This window comes from Anthonomus grandis, chromosome 13, assembly GCF_022605725.1.
Source record: "Anthonomus grandis grandis chromosome 13, icAntGran1.3, whole genome shotgun sequence".
In the NCBI taxonomy this organism is placed as follows: Eukaryota; Metazoa; Arthropoda; class Insecta; order Coleoptera; family Curculionidae; genus Anthonomus; species Anthonomus grandis.
Window position 1 is genome coordinate 3,479,737 of NC_065558.1, and position 12,597 is coordinate 3,492,333.

At 28.9% G+C, this 12,597-nt stretch overlaps 1 protein-coding gene across 2 annotated transcripts in view; it reads right to left on the bottom strand.

Annotated features, from left to right (window-relative positions):
• LOC126743828 (insulin-like growth factor-binding protein complex acid labile subunit) overlaps positions 1-12,597 on the bottom strand; it is a 185,307-nt gene that overhangs the window by 80,687 nt on the left and 92,023 nt on the right. Inside the window, exon 1 of one of the 2 annotated variants that reach the window (XM_050451057.1) lies at positions 1,489-1,507. The exons of the other annotated variant lie outside the window; for it this stretch is intronic. The gene's annotated coding sequence lies outside the window, so the exon portion shown is untranslated. Of the gene's footprint in view, positions 1-1,488; positions 1,508-12,597 lie in introns of those variants that run through there. 2 annotated transcript variants of the gene reach the window in all.

Consider the following 12,597-nt stretch of genomic DNA (forward strand, 5'->3'; position numbering starts at 1 on the left):
TAATGCTTAGTATCTTGGAGTCTTATAATCTAGTGAATTGATCACCTGATCCTTTTGCTCTGGGGGTTTAAAGTTTGGTTGCTCTATTTTAGCCTGTAAAAAGTATGGAAAGGAGTTCCACGAACCTTTTGAAGGAAAATAAGGTAAATTTTATCTGAGGTTACTGGATATACTCGTAATTGCCCTTGTAAAACATATTTTATTTTTATCATTTTATTATATTATATATTTTTTTTATTTTATATTTTAATATATATGTTCAGATTTAAAACAAAACTCTTTTAATTCTATCTCAATTTAATTCATTCCATATTGATTTAAATATATCAAAATATCACTTAATATTTTGATATATTTAAAATAACTAATAATATTGCTAAAGATCTCTAATATTTATTGAGTCAAGAGGACACCCAAAAATATATAATAAGGCAGTCAGAAAGCAACGTTTAAGGGAAATGTGTGTAAGTTGGTATGCTGGAAAAAGAGTTGTGTTTACTGGTTAAATCAGACTGCTAAATTTAATAGTGGTGAATATGTGAGAAATAGTTGATCTTGAGTAGATATGTGGCCATTATGAGTAAGTCTGTACAGATCTGTTTTTATTTTGCACATCTGGAAGATGCCCGCACAAGTAGGTGCGAAAGCCTCTGTTCAATTAGGAACGAATGCGCAATTCCTCGAGTGCTGTCTGGTAAGACTGGGGGCCTTACCTGGGGCTCGATTGACACGAATAAACAGAAGGTTATAGTAGAAATATATCCTTTGTCTAATTCGCTGAGATGCTTACTGTTTAGCGGCAGTGGAGCGTCTGGGGAAGCCCTTACTATTCTAGGTGACACTAGCTAGTCGTCAAATAAAGGAAGATAACATATTTGACATATGTATATATTGAAATGTGACATTGTGTAAATTGATGCTGACTGAGATGATGCAAGGGAACGGAAGGTTCCCGGTGAGTATATTTTATTATTGCCAAAAGTTGACAGAACAGTAAATATTGTTTTTTTTTATTATTTTTATGTGATGTTCAAGTTTATGTCTAACAATATGAGAAGGATGACTGTTGAGTGAATTTGCATTGTACAGACCCATTGGCTCTGATAGGTAATAAACCACATTTTAAAGCGTATTTTACACCCTTTATATTGATTTTTCAATCAGATTTCTTTTGCTTTGTGTCTATCTCAGTAAGACTTCCGTTACAAAACTTCAAATACAGTGCAGTAAAAATTTTAATATTTCCTTATATCCTGGCTTTAAAACATCAACCGTACAAATGGATTAGCTCTAGAAGAACAGGCATAAACATAACGTTATTAACGATTTCCTTTCTGTATGGTCTCTGTCGACTCGGCGAAACGGATCGTGTAAAATAACACCTTTTTCATTTCGAATCTGCATATGTCATTGAGCGCATTTACATTGGGGATTTAAATTATGTATAAAAGAAAAGTAACTTTCATACATTACATGTTATCTACATACCCACTTGAGTTATTACATTCTCGCCTATCGCTTTTTCCACTCGAGAACATTCGTCATGGCAGGATGCAAATACTCACCTGAAAAAGAGAAGAGAAAATTAAAAAAAAAATTGAATTCGAATGCACTAAGAGATAATGATGCCTCTTACGAATAAAACGTCATTAATTAACGGTTTGACGGGACGAGCTGAGTTGGTGGTAAACATTCAATTTTTTTTTTTTTCGATAGAAAGTTTCCAAATTAGTTTAAAATCAGGAGATTCATTAGGGCTCTTAACTGTGGAATACTATTCTAATAATAAACCGGGAGGACCCGTTTCAATTGAGAGCGATTTGATTAATAATTCCGCTCGGTGAAGATCCATTTATCAGGCCTCCGGTTCGAATAGTTGCGAAGCCTTTTAAGTGGTAAAGATAGTCGCCGTATAGTCGGGACTAGTTTTAACGTAGATACGGGGGAAAAGTTTTTCGGAAAGTTGAGAAAACGAAAACGATTTTTAGCTACAACAGTTTAAAACCTGGCGGCGCCATAGTGGAGAGTGGTTCTTTCAATTGGGGTCAATAGATTAAGGCTTTGTAATTGAATTTACGCAATTCGATATTAATTGTTTGGCGAGATTTATTGCTTAATTGGCAATCGTTGTGTTAAGAAAAAAAGCTTTTAATGGGTGTTAAGACAGTGACGTGGTGAGAATATGGAATGAAGAAAAGAAAGAAATAGCTTGAAAATTGATAAGGAAAGCAAAAAATGACAATCAAGCTTTTTCAATAGTCACAATTTCAAAATTAAAAAAAAAATATACAGCAAAAATAAACATGACACTATAAAAACGTCTTGAAAGGTCTTAAAAGCAAACATACATGAAAGAGCTGACATTAAATAGAATATAATTAAAATTGCATTAAAAAACTTTTTGCCATTTTTTGAGGAACTGCTTATTAAAGTATAATCTCGGTATGACTTCATTTCTTATATAAGCGATTCTAATATATATTTTTTTAATGGCTGATAGTTTTAAATTAAATTTGGAATCTACTTGTGACACTCAATTAATGAATGACTCAATTAATTAATGAAACGCAATAAAACAGCCTTAGCTTGCCATTACTTTGACACTGGACATGCTTTTTTATTTATTAAAGTTGGTATTTTGGTTCGGGAAGCAAACAACACTAAAAGAAATATTATTTAAATGATTCATATCTATTTATGTAAAGATAGTGTAAATTTAAGAAGAGACACTTTGAGCCTTTTAAATAAATATAATTCATTATAGTCGACAACTCTTAAATAATAAAAATAGTAAGTAAATGTGACGAAAAAATAAATTGCTTTATAGGCCTACGGAATCCGTAGTTTTTTACCTTATTTGTTTATTTTTGCTTTATGTTTTTTTGACTACCGCACAGTTGAATTGCTAACTGCAGAAAGGGGACTTGTCACATTAAACAAAATGTTCAGGAAACGAAAAAACTGTACTTTCAGGTAGGTTTAATGAATTGCTATCATCTAATTTTAAAACTTGGAAATGCCATTTTTGACTTATGGATATGACCCGTTTCTGCAGTAAAATAAAACCTACCATTTATTATCAAAATATTAAAATGGTGAAAAGAGGCAAGAGTAAAGAAATTTTTATGAGACCCTGGAATCGATTTATTGCTAAGATATAATTTTTTATAAAACTTCGTCCATCAATTTTTAAATTTATATATTAATTCACTGAATATTTGAAAATGTCTTTTGATTATTGGAGGCCTTTGAAATTAGTTCAATTTATTTGTCAATAGTGTAGAATCGTTCCGTTTTATTAAGCTGTCTCTTTAATAGGCCGAAGTCTCGGTCACAGTCAAGTGAGAGTATGTACCGTTTATGCAGTAAACGAACTATTTTTATTATTTTTAATAGCGAAATAGGTCAATCTCGAATTTGCTAAAAAAATGAAGATATCCTCTTTCTGCAGCTAGTAATTCGGTTGTGACCATCGCATAGATATAGGTATTCTCTTTTATCAGTTTGCGGTTAACACCAAGCAAGAGTGCGTTTTGTCAAATTATTATAATCATTGATCAGTGTCTATAATATTCAAGTTAGAAAATTAGTAATGTATCTCATATATTTTTTTTACATGTTTTTGGATTACCACTGATTAATAAGGTAATTAGTTAGTTTTTTTTAAAACTTTTTTTTCTTTCAAATCTTCTCATCTATTAAAGAAGAAACTAATGAAATGAACTAGCTGATTTTTGTTTTGTTTCTTGTTTATGAACTCTATGCTTTTATTAGTAAGTTTCCAATTCTTTTAACTGTGATGTTTTTTTTGTATTTATGTTTGAACAAAGGCAGTTAATTCTTGCCAATTTTATTATGTAAATCCATGTCTTTATTTCAGTGCCTGAGGAAGCTGGAATTAAACCGGCGAAACGTTGCACTAAACTAATAGTGTTTTATTCCTACTCCTAAGTTCCGACGAATCCTGCCATTTGCAAAGAAGTTAATTTAAGGAAAAAAAACGGTAAAGGTAAGGACACAAAATCACGGTCTCATCAAATCAATATAATTTCTTAAAAAAGCTCAAAAGCTACACGTATTTCGCTCCTGTCGAAGTATCATCAGGCCTATGATACAACTGAGTTGTAATGTGATCTGTGTAGGTCTAGGCCTGATGATGCTTCGACAGGAGCGAAACACGTGTAGCTTTTGAGCTTTTTTAAGAAATTATATGGATTTGATGAGACCGTGACTTTGTGTCCTTACCTTCGTTTGGTCTCTTTGAGAAAAATGGATGATACGTTTCTATTTAATTTAAGGACTTACAATAATTAATTAATGATCTTACTTGAATAACTGGTAATTTGTCTTCCTTAATAAGGGAGTTTTCGGTTGTCAATTTCCGCATTATTTTGGAATTTTTAGTCAATTTAATAAACTACTAGAATCTACCTCTATAATTAAACTTACGCAATTTTCGTATCAAGCATTAAAAAACATAAATACTTTAACCTTTCAAACATATCCTGGGAAAATTCCGTTTGGTAACATACTGGAAAATCAGGATATTAATGAAAAAAAATTGTTTTTAAATAATTACGCTTTTTAACAAACGTGCAACTTTAAAAACTAAATGTCTACAAAATAAAAGTTTTTATAAAAAAAATAAAAAAATTTAAAACTTTCAAGTTAGGATCTAAGTGGGATTATTATAGGCAACTACGTAACTATATAAACTCTGCAATAAAAATTGAAAAGCGAGCATACTACAAAATAAAATTTTAAGGTAGGTTAAATTTTTAGTATTAAAGAGAAGTGGCAAAAATGAAATACATTAAAACCAAATTAATAATCAATAAGTTTTTATATGAAAAACGTTGATGACTTTAATCAATATTTTACTAATAGCGGTGTAAGGCCAAGAAATGCAAATTATAATAAACTTTTACAAATTTACACAAATAACAGTGTTACAGAGGATATAATTTATTTTAAAAATGTTCTCTTATTCAGCTTTGTTGCCTCATTATTGTAAAATATCTAATCCATATGGTTAATAAGAGATTTACTTTTCCAAAATTTGGAAAGAAGCATTTATTATGTCTTTACCTAAGATCTACAACTGAACTAAGATTATCTTAGATCAATAAGTATTGTACCCACCCTTTCCAAAGTACTAGAAGGGATTGTGAAACATCAAATGCGTCACTTCTTACTACGACTGACGTATTTGATGATGTGAGATTTCGAGACTAGAGTAAGGCCTTTGATTGTGTCGATCTGACATCAACTTTGCATAATTTCTAAGTGACAGATTTTAAAAAGTTAAAATTGATGGTGAAATGCCACAGGCTCTTAAAGTGACATGCGGCATTCCACAAGGGAGTATCCTGGACCCTTTTTTATTTACAATATACATGTACCGATTTTACTAAATACTGCGACATTGTAAGTACCATCTATACGTGCATGATAAATAAATTTTAAAATTAGCGAAGATCTAAACGTAGTGTTGTATTCTTATATAATCAAAACATATGTTCAAGATTAAACCTCTGAAATTTGATTTGAAGCTTTTTATTGGCAACCTAGCGACTAAAATAAATGATGATGAAAGACCGATCGCTGATAAATGTAAGAGTTTGGAATTAATGGTGAATTCTACCCTTTGTTTTAAAAACCATATACTCAGAAAGGCTTACATTGCACAAAAGTCTATTTAAATTTATAGGCAATATCTGCATGTAATTATTAAAAAACTCCTATGTGACTCGCTAGCTTTATTTCAATGTTATCATACTTGGACTATGAGGTTAAGAGGAGAATACAAAATCAATGTATTCGATTTATTCTTGGTATTTGCAGACTCAGTCATGTATCACATAAATTGAGTGAACTAAAGTGGCTAAATATTTCTATCCGCACATTTAATGTGTTTTTATTATAAAATTAAAAAAAATATAGCCCACCATAACTTGAAACTTTGAAGCAAAATGAAGTTTCAAATTCCCAAATATCTGAATTCTTTAAACCATCGTTTTCTTACAATATAGCTAAACATTTTTTTTTTTTTTTTTTTTGATATCGACCTAAACTTTGCCAATGTGTTCAGAAAACATATATATGTACAGTAAATAGAACCCTCTGTCCGCCATAAATTTTGCTTTTTGATTTATTTTAAAATTGTGTTTTATTTGTGTTAAAAAAGATTATAAATAAATGTTACATAGGCATGTTTATAAATTTAGATTTTAGCATTGTCACACTTGAGAGATTGTTGTTAAAGGGCAGAATCTGAATTAAAAATTTAAAACATTCTAATATTTTTTTTTTAAATTGTTCATCTTTACCACACTTCCATATTTTAATGAATATTTAAAAATCCTTAAATTGTATTTTTGTCGTATTTGTTAAATTCAACACCCCCATGCATTTCTTTCAAAAGTTTACTAAACAGTTTTTATTTACGCATAACTTAAATGACTATTATACCGCGCTTATTATTACTTCAAAAATAAATTAGTAATTTCAACAAATTTGACGTAATATATTCGTTAAAGTATCTTTCTATCTATAAGTAAATACTGTGCAATGTTTTATTCATAAAAAAAACTATTAACATACATTTTACAATCCAATTAAATCCAATCCATTTACGCCACCAATACGGACGTAACTTTTTCGCAAACAGCCATAAACACAGTTTTATGCCTAAACAGGAATAAGCGAAACAACCGAACCCCCGTTTTAGGGCCCTAAACAAGTAATTTATTAGAATTAGTATATAAAGTTTGAAACAATCTATGCGTGACCGGTGTTGGTTCAGTCACGCACGTGCTATGCCCTACGGTAGCCCTTTAGGGCTTAGTTCACTAAAAATCCCACTGTCATGAAAAAAACGTGACAAATAATTTCCGGGGTATTTCATATTTGCACGATAGGGTTGACGTTTAAGCCTATAGTAAAATCGCGAGGGTATTTATAGTTTTCTCTACCCCATTTGGGTTTATTTTCTTTGTCCTCGTTTCAGGGCCGTTATTTAAGTAGTAAAAAAGTTGTTAAATGGCTTCTTTATTGGATAATTAAAAAGCCGAATAAACGGTGTTTTAGGGAGTAATATCGAGGTTGTTAAGTTGGGTTGCATTTCGTTTGTGGGTGATTAAAATCTGAAATGAGCATAAATTTTGATTTAGGCATTTAAAGGTTCTTTCACCGGCAGCATAGTCGATTCAGACTGATTAAAAATTGTTGTAAAAAATACCGTAAAGAGTGATGTAAAATATGCCCTTTTTTTAAATTTTAAATTGTAAATTATTGCACGTCATTGTCATTTTGTTATGTTTTTTTAAATAAAATTTGTCTCACTAGAGCTGTCATTTTATTGCAATCATTCCTATGAAATTGTAAAAAATATTGAGTTTTTTTATCTTTATCGTATTTTATTTTTTTGAATTATTTAAAAAATTGTAGTTTTGTTATAAGAACCACGCAAGTTTATTAGGGTTCTCCTTGCTATGAAATATCAGAAAATAGGAAAAAAATAATATTTAAATTTTCTGTATTTTAATTTTCTCTTATATTACCTAAATTATGTTTAAATTATTTTTTTTGTACTAAATTGAGGTCAGTACAGATAAAAATTGTCAACATCAAGATGTGAAGGAAGATTGTCAATTCATTCAGACTTACGTGAGAGAAAAATCCTAAGGGAAATTAAGTAATCAATGGAAGATAAATTGACCCTTCTTAAAGCAAAAACATTAATTTTAGGTAATCAAATTAATTCAAAGTTTTCCACTTTAGAAATTCTATTCAATACTTCTTCTGATATCATAATTCTTCTTTTGAGAAGATATTAAAAATAACTTATCATATCTCCCAATTAAGGAATCAGATCTTCTTGTCTTCCTGACATTAACAGTTTTCAAAGAAATTTAAGGCAAACTCTAAGTTCTAGGAGTTTGAACTTTTTATTTTATTCCAAACTTGTGACTTCATTTCTTATGGCTTCCAAATATTTGACGTTTTTTTTATCTTATTTGCCTGAGATTTCAAATATACCATTTTCTATGGTTTTATGTTTTTTGGAAGACGCATTTATTTGCTTATAATATGGACTTAGATGCCCAACTAGGTGACGTCTATAAAACGTCAAGTTGACATTATTATTTCATACCCTCAAGACGTCTTAAATATAACTACTTAAGGACTTTCCTAAAAAATACTACGACTCGTATATTTAAAATTCAATTTTTTTTAAAGGCTACCAATACCAAAAATATTTTAAAATAATACCTTTATTACCAGAAATACCAAAGAACCTTAATAACAATAAAACTGAAAAGCTGAATCTATTCCGATGCCTAAGTTTTAGGAAGAAGGTTACGTGCTATTTTATTTTAAACAATACTATGAAGACATACTAATTAAACCGTATTAGTATGTTCTTGAATTGTAGTGTATGACATAACACTAACGCTTAAAAAAAGCAATTCTTAACAAAATTAATACCTAACATTTGATCATCCAATTTTGATACGAGGGACCAATATCATATTAGATCAGAACCAAACAAAAAGCAAAAAATCGATAAGTAAGTAAGTTTGGAAGTAATATTTTATGTTATTTCAAATATTTGATGGAATTTGTAAACTCTGTTGGCTTTTAGAGTCATTTTTACCTTATTCTAAATTATTGACATCATTTCTTATGTTCTTCACATAATTAACGTATTTTTGAATGTTTACCTGAAATTTGCCAAAATAAAATTTTTTTCCAGACTTGAGAGTTATGTCGTATTTTATTCCAGACTTTTGATGTCATTTCTTGTATCTTCCATATATTTGACGTATTTTTTAATATTTGTCTGAGATTTTCAATATACAATTATTTTGTTTTGCAGGCTTTGAAAGTAATTTTGCCTTTTATTCCAAGCATTTGGTGGAATTTATTACGTCTTTTAGGCTTTTAAAGACAATTTTATTTTATTTCATATTTTTCAGTAGATGATTCAAAATCGCTGTTGATAATAACACTTCTTAGGTGAATTATATTTAATATCGTCTATTGGAGTAACTAATTTTTTTCTATGCATCATGCATATCTAACATGTTGAAAGGAATATAAACCTGTTAATCATCCATAAATAGGTGGATTTTTTAGTATTTAAGGCTTTTATTCATGTCAGCTATATACAGAAAAAAAAGCAGACTTCCCAAAATAAAGCAATAATAGCAAACCTTTTGTAACGTCTTACCCGTTATATCTGAAGTACTTACATTTACCATTTTTCAAGGTCTTAACACAGTGAACACGAGCCTTTAAATAAGATTCAGAAAATGTTATAATATTGTCCAAAATAGTGTAATTTGGACAATAGCATCTGGTGATCAAATGCTTTACTAAAGTCAAGTAAGACTGGTTATAGTACTATACAACTTTTGAAAGCCCGATTGGCAGTCAAAAATAATCTTTAAGGGATATACAAACTGAGTTATTTCATTGTAAATGGGACATTCAAAGATGTTTGATATTACATGTACCATATTAATAGGTTTGAAATCTTTAGGAGAATAAATTTTAAATAGAGGTATATTCGATCACTTGGAAATGTATTTTCTATAATAAAAATCAAAGTCAAAGTTTAAGATATTTTATTGAAATTCCATCCGTATTTATCGCGTTTGTCCCTAAACTATTAACAATTTTTTGTTCTTTTGCTAAGCTTTGTTTGAATAACATTGCACCTATTTGAATAATAAAAGTTCATTTTTTCATAAAAATATATAGAAAAATACTGAAAAATATATAGTTGTTTAAGTCCTGAGCGTTATTAAATTTTAGGGTATGCAGTGGTTTTTATTTTTTGTAAAATTGAGTTTTGTAGCATTTGATTAGAATTTCTTGCCCTTTTTTAAAGACGTTTGCTTAAATCAAGTAATTGTTTCCTTGTTTATCGCACGTCTTATGTAATTTTCTAATGGTTTATAGTATGCTAAATTTGTTTTGTAATATATTCTTTATACGCCTTATTTTTTAATTTAATTAAAAATTTTATCAAGGCATAAAAGACTTATGCTTTCGTAGACTTTAGATTTAAAAATTAGGTGTAGATTTAATTTTTCATGTTTTAAATGTAATTTTTTTATCTTATTTAAAGCATTTGGTGGAACGTCTATCAGGGTTTTAAAGACAGTTTAATATTTTTATGATTTAGTGATTTTTTATATTTCCTAGGTACTTGAACGTTTTTTTAATATTTGCCTAAGATATCACATATAAAATAAATATATTTTTTCCATAGTTTGGAACTAATTTTTCATCTTATAATTCGAAACATTTGATGAAATATTTTTGTCTCTTCCAGGCATTTGACGTAAATTTTTATGTTTTATTAGGATTTCAGATAAATTTCATGTTTTTTAAACTTTGTAAATTTTCTATTCTTACTTTCACTTTTCCTAATTATTTTCTTTTATAGTCAGGAAATATAAATAAAAGAAAAATAAAAATAAATAAAAAAGCGTTCATTTTATCCTCGGCGAAGAGCAGCAATGCTGTTGACTTAACCAAGTACAAAGAACTACCACAACTTTTTAATTAAATCCTTTACAAAAAAAGTAAAGCAGGGGATACAAAAACTCCACTATAAAAACAAAAAGACAAAAATAACTTTATAAAATAGTATAATAGTGCATCGACAATAAAATTTACGAATAATTTAAAATAATAATAGGATCATTCAATTACTACACTTATGGATTTTAGATTAAGAAAAAAACAATATTAAAATACCAGATAAAACAAAATGACGAAAATACTACTACATGTACTGTTTCATTTATTGTTGACTTCCAAGCAATATTCAATTCTTTAAAGTCTTTTTATCAAGTAAAGAGACATCCGATATTTGTTAATTTTGAAGCACACAATATGACATTTTACTTAATTGAATGCGTTTCATGTAATTTTTTATGTCTTTCAGCATTTTAGAGGCATTTTTATTTTATTTTAAGTATTTGATATAATTTTGTATTTTATGTATTTTTTTTCCGACTTTTGAAGTAATTTTTGACAATGTTTAAAAAATTTGAAATAAATTTTTACAAATTTTGATTGTTTGGGTTATTTTTTAAAAATTGGATAAACAGTTTTCGACGCACATTTTATCTTTTCTTCGAGGCAATCTCGTACGATTTAAGCCATTTATAAATTTATTATTTTTATGTAAATTAGAGGCAAGAATCAATAATTAATGAAATTCTCCTAGGACGAAAATATCTAAGTATTGGATTATATTAAATGAAAATAACAAGAAATATATACTTAATATTTCTTAGAGATATTTTTTACATTTTCTATAAAAAAAAAATAATAATCAACGAAAAGAAAGAATTTTACATTGAAACTAATACCCAACTAAGGTAGTGGCATAAAATATTGGTGGATCACCAGGTACCACTTTTGCATACCTAATGAGGTTTTATTGCTCTACACACTTCTGAAATAGAGTATAGTATTTAAAATCTTAGGATATATATATAGAAGAGCAAGTTTTTGTTCAAAGTTCAACTTCCAAGTTCTTAAAGTTTCTGATCTTTTATAACATTTAGCTTAAATTTCACAACGAGAAATACAAATGCATTTCCAAAGAAAGAATTCAACGCTCGTACTTTACATTTTAATTGGCAATAAATCCTGGACCAGTAAAGTTTTCGGCGGATTGTACAAACAATATGACGCCCCCCTCGCCTTTGTCATAGTTTATCTCAGTTAGAGCAGCTAACTAATAACGTTCTGAAATATGGTGATATAATTGTCTGCCGAAAATAAAGACGAAAAACGGCAATTTTTAAGGCCGCATATAATGGCCCTTTTGTTTGTATTTACGGCGGACCTTTTAACGGTTTGACCTCGGCCTTTTGTCTTCTCTGTGTTATTTTTTTTATATGCGTACCACATTGTTCGCTAACCCTGTGTTGGTTATTAAATTATGATGGGTGAAAGAGCGATGGTTAATTTTGAATTTAAATTGATTAGTGCAACGTTAGCATCGGTTTTCTCGGACATTATTGATTATTTAAAAGCTTTTTTTTATAGCGTATATCATATTGTCATGTAGATGTTTATAGCGTATTTCATAATATTGATACATCTATTTTTAACCACAAAATCATTAACCTTGATTTTTTTGTAAATAATATACTTAAGATTTTTATTGATAAGATACTTTAATGGCTTTCCTCAAGCCTCAATATTTAATCCATTCTTTTTAACCTATATACTATTCACCTTTTTAATACTACCTAAAGTAAGCATATTTCAGTATGCTGATTATTTTTGTTTATAGGCAAATAAAACATTAAACCAGTGTTTGCATGTCTTAAACGATACTGTCAACGACTGTCAAAATTGTTTTAACTTTGTTGGCTTCATAGAAGTCAGCAATTTCAATTTTTACAAGGCATAGAATTAAACATCGGAAAAATGTATGGCTAGGAAATTTGCTCATTTCTTAAAGATATCTTAATAATTAGCACTTTTGGTTAAAAACTTAATTAACTAACAACTTTTGTACTTTAGAAGACTGTATCTTATTGGAAGGTTTATTTTAAAAAA